The 19782-nt window shown below is 46.6% G+C and overlaps 1 long non-coding RNA gene across 2 annotated transcripts; it reads right to left on the bottom strand.

The window, feature by feature from the left end:
- Positions 1-9802: 9802 nt before the first annotated feature.
- LOC140742123 (uncharacterized) lies at positions 9803-19284 on the bottom strand. 2 transcript variants are annotated; one of them, XR_012102227.1, is made up of 4 exons: positions 18208-19284; positions 16343-16518; positions 14933-15217; positions 9803-10616 (listed from the first exon to the last, which is right to left on the bottom strand). It is a non-coding gene; the product is annotated as an uncharacterized lncRNA (long non-coding RNA). The 2 variants fall into 2 exon arrangements; XR_012102228.1 differs by having other exon boundaries at positions 18994-19284.
- Positions 19285-19782: the final 498 nt, after the last annotated feature.

The following is a 19782-nucleotide window of genomic DNA, read 5'->3' as shown; positions in this document are numbered from 1 at the left end:
TAAGGAGCGTGCTCCTCGTGGGAGAGCCTGCTGGGGACTCAAAGGTTCCGATCAACCAGTCCATCCGCCTCACCTGGCGTAAGAGGAACTACATCAAGAGGTCGGAAAGGACTAGCCCAAGCTCAGCCTCAAAGCATTGCAGTTCCATCTCCCTATCTCCCTCCCAGCCCATCCTCTGTTCAGGACTCATTCAAAACCCATACAGACTGGTTACACAAGGCTCTCCGTAGATCAGAGGTCCTGGTGTCGGAGTCAAGGCTGCTGTTATTACTGTGGGGAGACAGGTCACCCACAGGCTGAATGCTCGAGGCTGCAACCATTGGGGAAAATTGCTAAGACCATCATGTGCTAGAGAAATGAGAGTGTTGCAGCCTCCAATCCCAACCTGTGGTTTCTGGCGTCACATTGAAGGCCAAGGCAGAGAACTCCTAGGGTAAGAAGAACTGAAGAGAGGTGAAAGCTCTTGTAGACTCTGGGACATCTGGTAATTTCCTGGATTTGGGAACCGTCCGTTAGCTCAGTACACAGCTGTGAGAGTTGAGCCAGTCCCTGCCCACTGCTGTCTTGGATGGTTGTCCACTAGGTTCTGGGCAGATCTGGCTACATTTGTGGACTTGCAGATGAGGATTGACGATCATGCGGAAGACATTAGTTTCTGCACCACTGACTCGCTAATCATAATCCTGATCCTCAGGCACCCTCACGTCTCCCAGCATAACCCTTCTGTGAACTGGAAGGAAGGGAGAATCATTGCATGGTCCAGTCATTGTAAGAAGGTATGTTTACACCATGCTGATCTGACTCCCAGACTCTCCCGAGACCAATGACCAAAAAGGGGCCAGACTTCAGTGTGAGGTAACCTGAGGCCTTCTGGAGACCTACTCCTGTCCTCACAGACGGACGAACCATTCCCATCCATCGGGACCCTGTCTAGCTGGGGATGCACTGGAAATAGAGAGAGGGAATCTCTAGTTCAGATGAAGACCAAGGAGGTGCCAAAGCGGTTGCAGACTCTGGCAGGTAAGCCTAAGGGCTCCAGCCGCCAGGTTGCGACTAAATGAAAGACTCCAAAACACAGACCCTCGGAGCCTGTTCCTGGGGGTGCAAGGACCATCTGCAACACCTCGTTGCAATCCCCAGAGAATACAGACAAGGATCTGGACTTCGATTTCACCACTGGTTCAACAGAGTAGTCTAGTGAACGTAGGGAGAAGACTCTGAGATCTGTCGAATCACCCCTGCCACCTAAGAAGCCTCAGGGGTCACCCCTGAAGGAATGCCCTGAGGAACTTGCAACACATAGACTCATCAAAGTTCCTTCCATTTACAAGGATCTGGAGGAGGTCTTCAGCAAAGGAAAGGCCGCAATTCTTCCACCGCCACACCGACCCTACAACCGTGCTACAGACCTGGTATTGTTCTGCATGGGATCGATTCAATGTGCTCCCAGCTCACAGAGAAGTGCAATGGAAGAGTATAATATGGAGGCTCTTGCCATGGGATTCATTCAGCCCTCCACCTCACCAGCTGGTTCAGGCTTCTTCATATAGAAGAACGATGGGAGCCTGCAGCCATGCATTGATTATAGAGGGTTGAACCACATAATGGTCAAGGATTGTTACCCCCTTCCACTCATACATGCTGCCTTTGAGATTCTCCAAGGGGCAAGAGAATTTGCAAAGCTAGACTTGTGGAGCACGTTCAATCTGGTCTGCATAAAGGAAGGTGATGAGTGGATGATCGCTTTCAATACACCGACGGGGCATTGAGTACCTGGTTATGCCTTTTGGTCCCGAGAATGTTCCAGCAGTTTTTCAGGCCTTTATAAATGACATGCTTCAGGATGCCTTCATCTACTTGGATGATATCCAAATCGTCTTGAAGTCCAAGGAGGTTGATCATGTCAGCGACATTTTATAGAGACTTCTAGACCATGGATTTTATGTTAAGCTGGAGAAATTTGAGTTTCATGTGGCAATCATTTCTTTTTTGGGGTTCATCATCTCCAATGGCAACATTAAGATGGACCCTACCAGGACCCTGGCAGTCAGAGACTGGCCACAACAATTCAGTGTCAAACAAGTCCAAAGATTCCTGGGATTTGCTAACTTTCCCCCGAAGTTCATCAGGAACTTCAGCTTGCTGGCAGCTCCAACTAAGAAATCCACGGGTCCTTTTGTCTGGACTACTGAAACAGAGGCAGCTCTCAGCTTTATTTCCCCTAACCCAATCTTCTTTTAATCATGGAGGTGAATGCCTCAGACATCAGAGTGGGTGCAGTGTTGTCTCAACGGTCATCTTCAGCAGTAAACCGCACCTGTGTGCCTTTTTCTGCAGGCAGCTATCCCTGGCAAAGAGAAACTATGACATTGGGAACTGGGAGTTAATTGTGGTTAAGTTGGTCTTTGAGGAATGGTGTCACTGGCCTGAGGGGGCCAAGAACCCTCTATTGTCTGGACAGACCACAAGAATCTGACTTGTATTCAAAAGGTCAAGAGACTGAACTCCTGGCAGGCCAGGTGATCTCTTTTCTTTAACCGTTTTAATTTTGTCCTGGCCTATCAACTGGGTTCAAATAAATAGAATCCCGGACACAAAAGAGAGGAGCAGCCTGCCATCATTTTGCCCCAGGCCAAGGTGATAGAGCCAATTCGTTGGGGAATTGATGAACTTGTTTGCAAGGCCCAGACACAAGCAGAGTCTCCTGAGAACGGCCCTTCGGGGCATTTGTTTGTCCCAGGATCCATCAGGCCACAGGTACTCCAAAAAGGACGTTCATCGAGAATGACTGCTCACCCAGGAACTGCTAGGACCCTTAAGTTCATCAGGAGAAGGTATCGGTGGCCCAAATGATGAGAGTTTTGACAATCTGTGCAGGCGTATGAGGTGTGCGCTTGGAACAAGGAGCCCTGTACCCAACCTCAAGGATACCTCCACCCTCTACCTGTGACGGGCAGAACATGGCACACATCCCTTCGACTTTGTCCTGGGTCTTCCGCCATCCAAGGGGACTACTGTCATCATGGTCATTGTCAATTGGTTTTTAAAGCCTGCAAATTCATTGTCTTGGACAAGCTACCATCTGCAGTGGAGACAGCCGAGATAGTCCAGGACCAGGTCTTCACAATCCTCAGATTCCCGTGGACATTGCCACGGATCATGGTCCACAATTTGCATCATGCTTCTGGAGGGAATTCTGTAAGCTGACTGGGGCAACAGCAAATCTTTCCTCTGGGTTTCACCTGCAGTCCAAAGGCCAGATGGAGTGGGTCAACCAAGATTTGGACTGAACTCTAAGATGCCTGGCCTTGTAAAGACCTGACGAGTGTTGCAACCTTTGCTGTCCTTTCAACTTGGATGCCATCTTGGACAATGACTCTCATCCACTCCATAATGTACTGGTTAGGCACAGGAGTACATTCAACCAGAGACTCATTCCACCGAGATGTAACACTGAGCAGAATAGGGAGTCATTCCTGCCTGTGGCCATCAAACTTTACAACTTCTCCCTCGGAGTGTCAGACACCCCAAGCCAATAGGCTGGTCCTGGACTTATTTCCACTTGGCATGATTAACTTATTATTATTTAATTATTTATGGTTTTATATTGCTATATTTCTTCACTATTCTTGGTTGGTGCAGCTGTAATGAAACTCAATTTCCCTCGGGATCAATAAAGTATGTATGTCTGTCTGTCTGTCAATGTGAGCAGAGGTCACACACAACATCTCACAGCATTCAGCACATGGCATGTCACCTTTCGAACGCCAGTTTGGATATTCTCCAACAACCTTTCCAGAGCAGGAGGCCAAAGATCTCATCCAACACTGCAAGCAGAAATGGACTAGAGCAAGAGAGATTTTGCTAGCCTCTACCCGAAAAGCAGAAACCAGGGCGAACCAAAGGAGAAGACAGGGCAACAGGTCTGGATGTCCTCTCAGGATTTGCCTCTCCATGTGGAGTCCAGAAGGTTAGCACCCAAGTTCATTGGACCCTTCAAAGTCCTCAAGAAAATAAACCCGGTGGCTTACACCCTGCAGCTCCCCAAGAACCGGAAGATGAATCCCACTTTCCACATCTCTAAATTAAAAACCAGTCTCTTAGCTCCACCACTATCAGCCCCAGCGCCACCCATGTTTATCAATGGGGAGCAGCTCTTCACAGTAAGAAGAATTTTGGATGTGTGAACTGTCTGTGGTGCTCCGCAGCCCCTCGCGGATAGGGAAGGATTCAGACTCGAGAAAAGTGCTGGGAGTCTGAGAAGGACATCTTGGATCTGACTCTCATCCATGACTACCATCAACATCTCTCCGAGCAGCCAGGGTTGTCAGGAGTCAGCCATGGGGAGGGGGTCCTATTGCGATACGCACCCAACCGTGCCAACTTCCAGAATTTGACGCTCTGACTCGCAGGAGTATGGATAGCTGGTCTGGCCCCTTTAAGGATTCAGGACCATACCACTAATTGGCTGCCATGTTTTAGTGCCAGGATTTCAGTGTTTAAGGAGCTCCCGAGCGGAGGTTCGGTGCTCAGTCGTAAGTTCAACTAGAGATATCATCCAGCGCCTTGTTTAGTGCTCATTTCTCGTTCCAGTTCTGTACTGCGTCTCGGTCCTTGCCTCGGATACTCCAGCATTTGGGTCCTAACCTTCCTCATCAGGATCTCTCATCACACTCTCTTAGTCCTATTCTCTGTCTTCTCCCCGGACCCTTTCAATAAGACCCCCCTCACATTCTTCTGAACGGCCTCAAGTGCAGATCCAGAAACATCAAATACTCCTCACTGTGTTCAGCCTTTCAGTGCTGGAATCATTCCTGTGAACCTCCTCTGAATCCTCTCCAGGGCTAGTGTATCATTCACCAATTAGCATGCAGCATTCCGAAGATTGCTGTCAATATTCAAATATAGGCTGATCAATGCCTCATAAAGCCATAACCATCCAACTTGATGGCTAAGTTCATTTATTGGCATTGAAAGTGAGCTATTAGAGTCAGCATCGATCTCCTCAGCCAGCTGCCTTAAACAACACAAGCTGAAATGGAGATATATTTAAACACAGAAAGTGGATTAAGAATTTGGAGTGAGACTTAACGACATTGAAAGACCTAAAATATAGTGCAGCATTGATACTTTTGATCTCATTTCTTTCTGGACCATTGAAGAGATCGTTTCAAACAATATGGCACCGTACACTCAGTGGCCACTTTATTAGGTACAACCGTACACCTGCTAATTAATGAAAATATCTAATCAGCCAATCATCTGGCAGCAACTCAAAGCATGAAAGCATACGGATGGGGTCAAGAGGTTAAGATCAGGATGGGGAAGGAATGTGATCTAAGTGACTGTGACTGTGGAATGATTATTGGTGCCAGATGGGGTGGTTTGAGTATCTCAGAAACTGCTGATGTCCTGGCATTTTCACACACACCAGTCTCTAGAGTTCACAGAGAATGGTGCAAAAAAAACCCAAAAAGCATCCCGTAAGTGGCAGTTCTGTGGCTTTAAATGCATTGTTAATGAGAGGTCAGAGGCAAATAGCCAACTGATTCAAGCTGAAAGGGAGGTGACCACACATTACATTGGTGTGCAGAAGAGCATCTCTGAATACACACACATCAGACCTTGAAATAGATGGGCTACAACAGCAGAAGATCAGGAAGACTTGCAGAAGCACAATAGCATTATGAAGGGTCTCCTCAGACAATGCTGGCTGTCTCTCAAGCCTTTACATCACACAAGTAGAGGGCACAAGGCATGTATGGAGACACCACAGTGTAGAAGTCCACCCCCTATCAGTAGCACAGATCCAACATTGGGTAATGTAGCTTCCGATTGTCTGACGTTCCACTGTAGTTTATTCTCTCAACAGAATGACTTCAAAAGGCAGTGTACAAACCGCAGATGGTAGTATTAGTGTTAGGGACTGACGTGACTTTCTAGGCAAGCGTATCTTCCGAAAACCTAAACAGCTCAGTGACACTGTACCCCACTGTTTTAAGGTAGATGCCTGTCATTCCTGCCACTCATTTATAGGGTATGGCTTCCTTGCCAAGGACAGATTTGATTGGCTGCCCGTTACTTAGCTACTGAGAGGGCACAGGTCGTGGCACTCGTTTTGAAGGAGAGCTTCACAGACATTAGGTGTCATTCTGGCGGCCCAGCCAGCGGCGGGAGCAGCACGGAGAGGAGTAAATCAAAGTGCAGAAGGGACAAGTGGTGTGGCCTTGTTGGGAGTGGGCCGGTGGTAAGAGTGAGAGCTATATGAAGGTGCTCCACCAATGCGGCAATTTGAGGCAGCGACGTTGATGGTCAGCAGGTCTGTTTCCATATCAGGAAGGTGTGTGGCTTAGAGGCGAGTTTGCAGATAGTGGAGTGGGCTTGGATCGACACCCCTCAGGGCTTGGGGATAGCCTAGGCAAGTAACTGAAGTAGATTGTGCAACCAGTACGCAGCCAGGCACCATGCACTACCGGTGGGAGAGTTAGATGTTTAGAGTGGGCCCTGGGGTGCCACTCAAATAGGCAATATCCTCCTCTGTAACACCAGTGGACTCTGTCCGACAACACCTCTCATCCTGCTGAAACCTTCATCCTGAACTTTGTCACTTTAGTCTTGATATTCCAGACAAGACTCCCTGATTCTCCGCACAATCTCTCCAAATCCTGACCTCCTGTTACCCTGGTGCTTGCTAAAGTCAATAGATGACCAGGTAAGCACACCTTGCTTTCAGTCTTTCACCTTTGTTTTGCTTCCCTCCTCCCTACTTCTGCCTACTGCCCACCCATCCTCCCAATAATCCACATCTTCCGACTGTAGCACCTTCCTCAGGCTCTTAGTCTACACTACCCATTGGCACACATTTACATAAGCCTTATTTATTCTCCCTGGATTTTCGCCACAGATTCTGCCACCCACCTACACACTTGCAACGGTTTACAGTGGCTAATTTACGCAGTAACCTTGTATTGGTAAATTGTATTGAAGTTTGTATTTTTATAAATTAAATCAGTAAATTGGTTTATCATTGCCACATGGACAGAGGTCCAGTGAAAAACCTGTCTTGTATACCGTTGTCATGGAGTATTGAGGTGGTACAAGGTAAAACAGCAGGAGTGTTACAGTGCAGGGAGACAAAACCGGGTCTGCGATGTGGGTGGAAACTGAAGCACCCGGGGGAAATCACAAGAACATGCAAACTCCACACAGTTGATATCACAATTGAACCTGGGTGCTACGATGGAAAGGTGGAACAGGCTTACTTTTGTACTTATGCTCTGCGGAGCTGTGGGCCAGTATCACATTCCCTTTGATGATACATATGCCAAACACCGCGAGACGTTCTGCTGTGATAAAGGTGTTATATGAAGGTTTTTGCTTCTTGGATGAGTTTAAGGATTGTACATGTACATTGAAACTTTCAGATGTTATGACCTCGGCCCCCTCCTTTGTGAGAATCGCAAGAGCCCTAGTCAAGGGGGGGTCAACTGACCCAAGAGGGGGAGAGACGTGCTGAATAGACACGGGAAATGGGAAAGAGACAGAGAGACGTGCGGAAGACCACGTTCTCCCGAGAAGCAGAATAAAGGCGATATTGACTATTGTCTCATGGAGACCACATGAAAAGCCCTCGGGCAAAGTGGGCTGGTTGAGAGAGAGAGAGATCGCATCACCTGCAACCTGATTGACACCTGCGATCCCGTGAAGAAGTATAAAGGAGGGTCTGAGGGGGGGACAACCCTCAGACGCACCAAGGAGACACCAAGGAAGCACGATACCGATTCCCGTGGGAGCGGGAAGCCATTTTGAAGGAAGCCACGTGCGTTAGATTCCAAATTTTGAATCTGTGGCTAGAACCAACAGAAGACCGCTTTTAACTAACAACGGGGAAGCCTGCTCCCCTGATTCCAAGGATTTGCTCTGTAAAGACAACGGGCAAGTGTTTATCCTTTCTCAACCATCCTTTCTCCACAACGTGAAACCCCAGCGGTTCCCAAAAGGGAAAAGCCTGCAAACTTCTGAGTGACTCTTTATATTTCAATTGGACTCAGTATTATCCCCTAGACAACTATAGAGCTTATTTCTGATTGATTATTATTACACCGGTGTTTTAGATTGAGTTTTGACGATGTATATGATCTGAATGTTTTGTTTTAACCATACGTTTGTGCCCCTTTTTGAATAAAACGTTTGAAAATAGTAGCATCCGACTCAGCTGATCCCGCTATCTTTGCTGGTAAGTTACCTGGTTACGAGGTTACGTAACACAGTGAAATGTGTAACTCCAGTCATCTCAAATCAACGAGCGCTGGGCATCCGGCTAGGTAGCAGCTGGAGAGAATCAAACGGGCTAGGTGATGGTGGTGACTTCGTGTCAAGGTCAAGGTGAACCATCTAGTCTGCACTTGCAGCTGAAGCTGATCACAAACCTTTCAACCCGTTGTATTGGATGGCCACTTCTCCCCACTTCATTTCATTCTCCACCAACTGAAGCTTGCATTTTTATGAATTAAGCTGGTAAATGGGTTTACGGCAGGGGAGCTGCATAGACTTTGTGTGTCGCATGGACCGGGCGTTCAAACCACAAAGTCACCTGTTATAGTCACCCAGAGGAAGAGGCGCTGCAAGTGGTGGTATCCACGCTAGGTTAAAACGCTAACCCCCGCTGGTCAGCTCTTCCATCGATGCTGCTCTCTGATCCTCGCTCCCTGGAAAGCAAACTGGATTACCTTTGTCTGCAGCTGACCCTGTGCAAGATGAGGAACTGCTGTATCCTTATTCTTATGGAAACATGGCTCTAGAACAACATCCCATGCACCATCAACCTTCAAGCCATGCCACTCACGGACCTCTGCAAGTATTATTTTCTGACTATATTGTACTTTATACTGTAGTTCTGATATGTCCTGTATCATGACTATAGAGCCATAGAAAAGCACAGCACACAAACATGCCCTTCGGCCCATCTAGTCCATGCTGAAAATTTTAAACATCCTGCTCCCATCGACCTGCACCGGGACCATAGCCCTCCGTACCCCTCCCATCCAGGTACCTATCCAAACTTCTCTTAAACTTTGAAATCAAGCTCACATGCATCACTTGCGCTGGCAGCCTGTTCCACATTTTCACCACTCCCTGAATGAAGAAGCTTCCTTTCATGTTCCCCTTAAAGTTCTCACCTTTCACCCCTAACTCATGTTGTAGTTCAACCCACCCTCAATGGAAAAAGCCTACTTGCATTTACCCTTCATACCCTCCATAATCAAATCTCCTCTCAATCTTCTACATTCTAAGAAATACACCTGTTCAATCTTTCCTTATAACTCAGGTCCTCCAGACCCAGCATCATCCTTGTAAATTTTGTCTGTACCCTTTCAACTTCATATACATCTTTCCTGTAGGCAGGTGACCATACCTGCACAAAATGCTCCAAATCAGGCCTCAACATAACATTCCACATCCTGTACTCAGTACTTTGATTTATGAAGGCTTTCTTTACAGCCCTATCTACCTGTGACGACTCTTTCAATGAATTCTGGACTTGTACTGTGTCTTGCATCTTGGCCCCAGAGAAACAACGTTTCATTTCGCTGTATACATGTGTATGGGTGAATGACAGTGAACTTGAACGTATACTGAGATACTGTGTAATGAAAAGCTTGTCTTGTATACCAACCATACAGATCAATTCATTACAATGGCATTTGAGATAGTACAAGGTAAAATAAAAACAGAGTTACAGAACAAAGGAAGTTCAGTGCAAGAGGACCACAAGGTGCAAATCAAAATTCAAAGTAAGCGTTTATTATCAGAGTACATACAACCCTGAGATTCTTTTTCTGCGGGCATACTTAGCACATCTATAAAATAATAACTGTAAACAACAGGAACCGTGAACTGTAAACAAACTGCAAATGCAGGAAATTAATAAATGGCAATAAATAAAGAGCATCAAATAACAAGATAAACAAGTCTTTAAATGAGTGTAGTGTGGTAACTTCTACTTTACAAAAGACCACTCGACAATTTTATGGCCAATTTTATATCTTTATCTGGGACGGCAAATGATATTTACAATACAGAGGCTTCCAGGTACCTCGTGCGGTATGGGTGCATACTGGGGGTAAAAAGAGTGGAAGTAAAAACCCTGCCAACCCTGGATCCCGCGTCTTGTTACCAACAGCTTCCTGATTAGTATTAACTTACTTTTAATAATACTCACATTACAACATATAGTTATCCCCTTTTGTTCAAGGGGCTGACAATTGAAGGGTAGTAACTATTCTTGAACGTGGTAGATTTGAGGTCAAGAGTCCTTTCTCATCTCATTAGGACAGAGTTAAGATGGCGTCAAATGGCTGCCTCTTTGCAAAGAACAGCTTAATTTCTCTCTTTAATGACTTTTTTTTTAAGGTTGTTGGGGTTCTACCGAGGTCCTGATCTGCAAGTGGATTCAAGCTGCGGTTATTTTATGAGTTCCCGTTCCTGGAGCTCATTGGCTGACCATTTTCCAACATTCTCCAGGCATGTCTTGGATGACGGTCCCTCCGGAGTGACTGATTTCAGGCCAGTGTTGCAGACTGAGGCGTCGCGGGAGATGGAACATCAGGATTTCACTGTGGCGGAAGAATGGAAAACAACATGGCAGACTTTAATGTGGTAACAGCGCCTGTCAAACGGGTGATATCTTTCTGAGCCTTGTTACTCAGAGGCAGAGCCTGCGGCGTATCGAACCGTCAGGTAAACAACAGTTTCTGTTACCTGCCGATCATGGTCTCTCTCTGGGTGCTTTGCCATTGCTTGGGGGGGGGGGGGGGTGGGCACGGATGCTTTTTGCTGAAACGGGTGGGAGGTTGGGGGGTGTTGATGCTTGCTGCTGCTCATGCAGGGGAGGGGGAGAGGGGGCTTTGGGGTTTTAACAATTTTCTGTCGTTCATTCGCTTCTGTTTTCTTGTGGATGTCTGCGAAGACAAGTTTTTCAGGTTGTATACAGTCTCTGATTAAAAAATGGAACCATTTGGATCTTTAAACAGTCTTATGGCAGCGGGATAGAAGATGTAATTGAGCCCAGTGGTATGTGCTTTCAGGCTTTTGTATCTGCCCAGGGGGAGGAGGGAGAAGAGAGAATGTCTGGGCTGGATGGAATCTTTGATTAAGTTGATACTTCACCAAGGCCATCACTTTACCAAGTGATGAAGGGGAGGATATTTTCTGCGATGTGCTGAGCTGAGCTGAGCTCAGAACGCTGTGTAGTTTCTTGTGGTCAAGGGCAGAGTGGTTGCCCCGCTCAGCCACGATGCTTCAGGATAGGATGCTTCCTGTTATATCACACGCTCCTCCAAAACAAGAAAGTGCTTGCACGCAGTAGTGTCACTGGAGTACAGGATAGAGCAGTCAATCAATGCAGAGCATGATCCCACAATCGACAATTACAAAATCATCATCTTGTAGTTTTATTTGAGGAATCTAGTGCAAAAGATTCCAGAGGAATCGTCCCTGCACTCGATAAGGTTCAAGATTCAAGTTTATTTATCATGTGTGCATTGAAACATGCAGTGAACCGTGTTGTTTGTGTTAACAACCAACACACCCGAGGATGTGTTGTGGGAGGCCTACAAGTGTCACCACACATTCTGGCACTAGCATAGCGTACCCACAATGCTCAGCAGAGAAACACAGAGCACAACAAAACAACAGTAGCAACTCAAGCCCTTTTCCTCCCTCTGCCCTGTGCTTTCAGGCAGTCCCCCAACCCCAAGAGAGTCTGCATTCTTCAACCTCCAGCCTCTGGCGGGCGCAGATTTAGACCCTGACGTGTAGATGTCGGGCTCTGACTACCCCAGCGGATTCACAGAGATTCGAAGACCCAGGGCTCCGGCCAACAGGACTTGACTTCCAGATTTCTGATTGGACCTCGGGCGTCAATCCTCAGCCTCGACCATAGGACCCACCTCAAACCCTGGACTCGCCGTTGATTCAACCCCATACACTAGGCTTCAGAACTCCAGTCTCACTAATTCACAAGCCCAGGGGGGTGGGTAGGGGAGGTCATCGGACCTCACTGCCCCTGTCTGCATGAAACTCCAATTCTGGAACCTGCTGACAACTCACTAGCCCAGGGGGAGGCCACCAGCCTTCGTCCACACAGGTCATCAGCTGAACCTCCTGGCCCAGTCCCACATCCTTCGTTACTGTGTCACTGTCCTTTGAACATGGAGTGGAGACTTACGACTCCGGCCTATACTTTAGTTCCCCTAATTCCCCCACATCACTGTTCCTAAAACTCTAGTCTGCCCCTCCTCCCTTCTCTGTCCCCAAGACCACTCGTAAGGACCCAGAATTAACCACTAGAAAGCAACCAGTAAATAGCTAAAACTGTGACCACTACGGAGGCCACAGATCTGCGCTTTCTTGAGGGAAGAGAACTCATTTAGCCTCAGATTAGATAGGGCACCGTTGGCAGTGCAGCATTCCTGTACTGCACTGAAGTGTCAGGGTAGGTCATATGTACCCACATCAGCAGCAGAAGCCCTCTCCAGCATTCCGACCCTGAGTGGGCCGAACCGTGTCGGTATGGGCAGGACAAGGCGTGGCTTGAGCTGTCACCCGCTGTTAAAGATCAGCTTTATTTGTCATGCGTACATCGAAACTTGCAGTGAACTGCATCATTTGTGTCAGATCATATCAGTGAGGATTGTGCTGGGCCACACCTCCAATGCCAGCATAGCATGCACACAACTCACTAACCCTAACCGTTGGTCTTTTGAATGTGGGAGGAAAGTGAAGCAGCTAGAGGAAACCCACGTGGTCACGAGAGAACATACAGACTCCTTGTCAGGCCTGCACAGGCAGGCACCTCCCAGTCTCCACCCAGCTAACAGGAGTCACCTGCCACTTGTTTCCAACTCATCACCTGCAGCCTATTTAAACCCAGTCTCATCCACAGCCTCTGTTCACTCATTGAACCAGCCAAACAGAGCCAGTTGCTCCTAGCCTTCAGTTACCGTGTCGCCTTGTCATGTTATGTGTCTGTTCTCTCTTGTTTTGTGACCCTTTGTGGCCTATAGTTTTGCAGTTTATTATTAAAATGAACACTCACTGCTCAACTGTCTCCGCTGCTCTGACTTTGAGTCAAGCCTCCTCTACGTTTCCTCACACTTCTTACAGACAGCAGCAGGAACTGAACCCCAATCTTACAGCTGGCAACGTAAAATGACCGCGGTAACCGTGACGCTACCGTGCCGGCCCTTTCTGCTTGGCACAGAGATGTGGCAGTTTTCTTCGATAGAGAGTGCTGAGCCTCTGGAACTCTCTACCTTTATAGGGTGGTGGAAGCAGGGTCTCTGACCAGAGGTCAATTAATTCTTCATGATGAGGGAGGGAAAGGACATCAGGGTAGGTGGGAATGCTGAATCGATCAATGATGATCTCATTGAATGGTGGAATAGGAAAGGAATGTGCATGTTCATATGTAATGATCTGAGCTCGTCTAGGCACAAGAGTCCCTTGGGTGAAGTGCCAAAGACCACAGCCTAGTAGATGCCAATGTCTTCAGGAACAAAGGATGCAAAGTTCAAGTTCACCATTATCTGACTGTACATATATACAAACACATGAAATGGTTCTCCTCTGGATGATGGTGCACCCACAAACACGTATCATACACGGCACATAATCCAAAGTATTATTATAAATAAACTAGTTAAATGAAATTCCTGAACACTAGTAGTGTACAGCACAGGGAAGCAGTGCATAGTAAAATGGACGATGACACAGCTTTTGACGTCAGAATCTTAGATGATGACAAGGAGGATATAGGAGTGAGATAGAATTGCTGGTTGAGTGGTGTCACAGGAACTACCTTGCACTCAACATCAGTAAGACCAAGGAGCTGATTCTGGACTTCAGGAAGGGGAAATCGACAGAACACACACTCGTCCTCAGTGAGGGGTCGCCAGTAGAAAGAATGAGCAGCCTGGGCCCAACATATTGACGCAATCACAAAGAAGGCGTGACAGTGTCTATATTTCATTAGGAGCCAGAGTAGACTTGGTACATCACCAAAGATTCCAGCAAATTTCCACAGATGTAACGTGGAGAGTATTCTAACTGGTTGCATCACTGTCTGGTCTGGAGGTACTAATGCAGACAATCAGAAAACACTGCAAAGGGTGATGCCTCCAAAATGCAACATCCATCATTAAGGACTCCACCACCCAGACATGCCCTCCTCTCTTATAGTTGTAATGAGAAGAGGTACAGGAGCCTGAAGACACACACTCCTTTTAGGAATAGCCTCTTCCCCTCCACCATCAGATTTGTGAATGAACAATGAACCCATGAACAGTACCCCACTATTTTTGCGCTCATTATTCATTTTTTTACTGCATATACACACTCAGTGGCCACTTTATTAGGTACAGCTGCTCATTAATGCAACTATCTAATGAGCCAATTTTGTGGCAGCAACTCAATGCATAAAAGCACGCAGACATGGTCAAGAGGTTCGGTTGTCTTGAATGGACAATTTCCTGGCTGTTTCAGAATCGGAATCAGGTTTATTATCGTTGACATACACTATGTCTTGATTTTTTTTTGTTTTGTGGCAGCAGCACAGTGCAATAGATAAAATACTATAAATTACAGTAAGATATAAGTGGCCAGTTTTTTAGTTACAGGTTTCTCCTGCTATCCAAAAGTAGAGCGTTCCTATGAAACCTTTTGTAAGCCGAAAAAGTTTGTAAAACAAAGAAGCAATTATATGACAAATATTCTTGAGCGTTCCCAGACCCAAAAAATAACCAACCAAATCATACCAAATAACATGTAAAACCAGAAATAACACTAACATGTAGTAAAAACAGGAATGATATGACAAATACACAGCCTATATAATGCAGAAATAATGTATGTACAGTGTAGTTTCACTTACCAGAATCGGGAAGACAGCGAGCACACTGGAAGGTTCATGCATTTTTCTATCATACAGTTGTAGCACTATCAATCGTAGTGAAAATCTCACGCAGTTCAAAGCTATGGCGGCTTGACGCTGAGATGCTGAGTGTTTGTTTTTCGCTATTTTCGCTTTTCGCCACTCTCACTGCTCGGGGTGCGCGCTGTCTCTATAACGGCTCGCCTGCGAAGCAAACGCTGAACGCTATTTTCGCTTTTCGCCACTCTCGCTGCTCGGGGTGCGCGCTGTCTCTATAACGGCTCGCTGCGAAGCAAACGCTGAACATTATTTTCGCTTTTCGTCACTCTCGCTGCTCGGGGTGCGTGCTGTCTCTATAACGGCTCGCTGCGAAGCAAACGCTGAACATTATTTTCGCTTTTCGTCACTCTCGCTGCTCGGGGTGCGTGCTGTCTCTATAACGGCTCGCTGCGAAGCAAACGCTGAACATTATTTTCGCTTTTCGTCACTCTCGCTGCTCGGGGTGCGTGCTGTCTCTATAACGGCTCGCTGCGAAGCAAACGCTGAATGCTATTTTCGCTTTTCGCCTTTTATCGTAAAAGCAAAAATCCTCCAGATTTCTTTCAGATAGCAAAAACAGGTATCAATGTAGGTCTTTCGTAAAAGTGAAGTGGCGTAAAGCGAACTTTCGTAAAGCGGGGGATGCCTGTCCACCCACGCACCAGCTTGTTAATGCAAATATCTAATCAGCCAACAATGTGGCGGAAACTCAATGCATAAAAGCACGCAGACATGGCCAAGAGGTTCAATTGTTGTTTAGACCAAACATCAGAATGGGGAAGAAATGTGACCTAAGCTGACTTTGACCGTGGAATGATTGCTGGTGTCAGACAGCAGGGTTTGAGTATCTCAGATTCTGCTGATCTCCTGGAACCTTCACACACAAGACTCTCTAGAGTTTGCAGAGAATCGTGCGAAAAACAAAAAACATTCAGTGAGAGACAGTTGTGTGGGTGAAAAAGCCTTGTAAAATAGAGAGGTCAGAGGAGAATGGGCAGACTCACTAAAGCTGATAGGAAGGCAACAGTAAGTCAAGTAACCATGCATTACAACAGTGATGTGTAGCAGAGCATGGCCTATCAAATCTGGAAGGCATAGGCTACAGCAGCAAAAGGCCACAAATATACACTTTTTTACCTTACTAGGTGCAGGAGGTCTCTAATAAAGTGGCCACTGAGTGTGTATTTCTTATTGTAATGTATAGTATTGCTCTGTACTGCTGAAACAGAACAATAAAGTTCATGAGATATATCAGTGATAGGAAGTCTGATTCTGAAGGTGAGCTGGCAGGAAATGAGAAACGTGTGGTGCAGAGCTTGTGGCTGGCAATAACTATCCGGTGTGAGGAACGTCCGCTGGTAAATAAATCACCTGGTGATTTAGTGCTCGAGCAGAAGGCTCCGGGTTGGGGCAGTTTCAATGGCTGGCGCAGGTGTTCCCATTGACCGTACTTCTCCCATCAGCCTCTTGTTCCTCCCTTCACTATCTCCGAATGGTCTCAGGCATGGCCGTTCTGCTGTTTGGCACAGGTCCCGAGGACCTGTAGTCTAAAACAATAAAGCAATCACCACAATTTGCCCAGCAATCGGAACTGCTCCGGAGTTTAGTGAGCCCCAGGCATTTCATGGGACCCATCTGCACCACAGAATCCCTTCAGCCGGCTGAAGCGTGCAGCAGCAGGTTCTGTTGAAGGATTATCCCTCTCACAGGGGTTATCAGCAAGATTAAAGAGTCCAGCTGCTCATCCTAAAGAGATAAGTGGAAGCTTGTTAAGGTTTCAGAATCTGCAACAGAAGCTTTGTGGGTTATAATACAATAACTACTATTCTATGAATGACCTGCAGCTCCGAAGAGTAACCTGCACATTGTAAACTTGACCTTTATCGTACAGAAAGGCTACGGAGAGACTGGCGAGGAAACAAGATGGATAAACAAGAATGATACCAGAATAGAGGGGTGACATTTATCAGGAAATATTGAACAGGGTATGGCTCTTCTCCAAGACCAAGGGATATGTTTTATGAGGGTAGATGCAGAGCTGTTTCTATCTGGGTGTGAGACCACAAAAATAAGTCAGTCACCAAAGAGAGATTAAAGATACATGACCTTCATTTGTCACACGTGCATCAAAGCATACAGTGAAATGTGTCGTTTGCGTTAAATCAGCTGGGCAGCTCCCATGCATTCACAACCTTCCAGCACCAACGTAGCATTCCCACAACTCACTATCCGTAACTGCACGTGTTTGGAATACGGGAGGAAATGGGAGAATCCAACACAGCAGCAATTCACTCCACACAGAGAGTAACTCTTACTCTGCTGCATAAACTCATTCCACACAACGACTGATCCTTACTTTAAAAAATGATGTAGGAAATCAGCATGGTAACAGGCCTTTCTGCCTCAACAGGCCTGTGCTGCCCAATTACACCCATGTGACCATCTAACCTACTGATCCGTGTCTTTGGAATGTGGAAGGAAACCGGAGATACCAGAGGAAACTGACCCTGTCTGGAGGAGAATGTACCAACTGCTGAGGACAGCAGTGGAACCCAGCACAGGAGCAGGCGCTGGAGGCGGTGTGGGAGAGAACAGAGGTGTAATGGGCGTGCTGGTTTGGGGGCTGGTTCCTGCAGACAGGCTCTCCGGTCAGTATTTGCTCCCTGCAAGACAAACTGGATGGTGTTCGTCTGTGGCTGACCAAGTGAGAGACAAGCTGGACTAACTTCGTCTGTGGCTGACCCATCACAAGATGAGGAACTACTGCATTTTTGTCTCTGTGTCTCCAGGACAACGTGCCATGCACCATCCTTCTTCATGCCAAGCTACTCAGGAACTTGTGCTAATATTATGTTGTGACTGTATGTGCTACCGTGACTGTGTATGTTGTGTTTAGCCCCTTGGCCCCAGAGAAACATTGTTTTGTTTAGCTCTATTGACAATTGCACTTGAACTTAAAGATCAGGGTTCAAATCCACTGCTGTCTGAGAAGATTTTGTATGTTTTTCCTGTAACCACGTGGGTTTCCTCCAGGTGCTCCAGTTTCCTCCTGCATTCCAAAGACAGACGAGTTAGGATTAGTAAGCTGTGGGCATGCTATGTTGGTGTCAGATGCGTGGCAACACTGCCCCCAGCTCATCTCGGACTGTGTTGGTCATCGATGCAAACATTGACTTTTCAATGTACACGTGACAAATAAAACTAATCTGAGACAGAACCTTTCGCCCATCACTTACCTGCACAAGGACAGTATTGTTCACCGCCTCGCCTGTTTAAATGCCTGTTGCCTCAACATATGTCTCCAACATCTCCTCTGAGAGTGAATAGACAAGTGTATAGTCAAGTAATCCAAACCAACAATTCTTCTGATCTTCAATTTGAAAAATGTTATCTCCTGAAGAAAATATTTTAACAGAACGACTTGAAGTTACCGATATTCCTGAACTGGACAGTTAGCTTCCGAGTTGAGTTTCTCAGAACTTGCCTTCCCTGGATTTGTGGAGGGTCGTTATCAGCCGCTGACCTTACAGGGTTCAAACATGCATCTGTCAGTTTGCTTTTGCGCAAGAGTGCCTAGATCTCCGTAAAGCACAGGGATATTTCTTTAATTAAGTTGTTCTTGACAGTGGGTTTGGTCAGCTGGCAGAAATTAGTGGAGCTGCCGAGTGAAAGACATCAAAACAAAGGGGTCGACACCTGAGGTGTATGAAACTTGCTGTTGGAGGATGGGGCACATTAGACACAGCTCGAGCAGGAACAGCTGCATGTTAAAACTTGTGAACAAAGTGGTGTGTGCCAGGTGTTAGCAACTTCCTGACCTCACTGACCCCTTTCCTGCTCCCAAAGTATTCACAGAAAATATCTCATCTGGATGCATCACAGCTTGGTGCGGCAACTGCTCTGCCGAAAATAGCTAGAAATTGCCGAGAACACAGCCCAGTTCATTACGCAAACCAGCCTGACCCCGTCCAAACTACTTGCTGCCTCGGGGAAGTGACGGCTTGATCAGAGACCCCTCCTACCTGGCCATTATCTCTTCACCCTCCACCTGTTGGGAAGAAGATCCAAAATTTTGAAAGCAAGCACCACCGGTCCTGCCGAAGGGTTTCAGCACAAAACGTCGACTGTACTCTTTCCCTAGACGCTGCCTGGCCTGCTGAGTTCCTCCAGCATTCTGTGTGTGTTGCTCAGATTTCCAGCAGCTGCAGATTTTCTCTTGTTTGTGATCGGATCACTAGACTGAAGGACAGCTTCTATCCCACAGGCTCTTTAAACCTGATTCTGACCTCTCTCAGCTAAAAATGAACTCTTGAGATGGCATTAACTGCAGACGCTGGAACCTAGAGCAAAGTGTTGGAGGAACTCCGCTGGTCAAGCAACATTTATGCAGGGATGGCTGATGTTTCAGATTAGCACCAACAAAGTGCTGGAATAACTCATCAGGAGTGGCAAAATAATTGGAAAAGAATAAACAGTCGGCATTTCCAGCCAAGACTCTTCTTCAGGATGTTCGCCCCTTCTAACATGGCATGGTCTTTCATCTGGTCCAGATGAAGGGTCTCACCCAAAACCATTGACATCCATTCTGCACCACAGACGATGAACTCGTGATCTCCCAATCTACCTTGATCTCCAATCTATCTACCTAAGGCAAGCTAGAGTTTTATGTTAGGTCATGTTGACATTTTTGAACATGATACCTTTCCTGTTAGCATTAAACATTAGAAGATTTAACTACATTTGGATGTACTCAGGTATTGATTCAGCTGTGATATATTAATGAAAGTTCATCAATTTCTTTTAGTCATTCC

This window comes from Hemitrygon akajei, chromosome 19, assembly GCF_048418815.1.
Source record: "Hemitrygon akajei chromosome 19, sHemAka1.3, whole genome shotgun sequence".
Classification (NCBI taxonomy): Eukaryota; Metazoa; Chordata; class Chondrichthyes; order Myliobatiformes; family Dasyatidae; genus Hemitrygon; species Hemitrygon akajei.
Note: the sequence above shows the minus strand (reverse complement) of the source record. Positions and strands in the feature narration are given on the sequence as shown.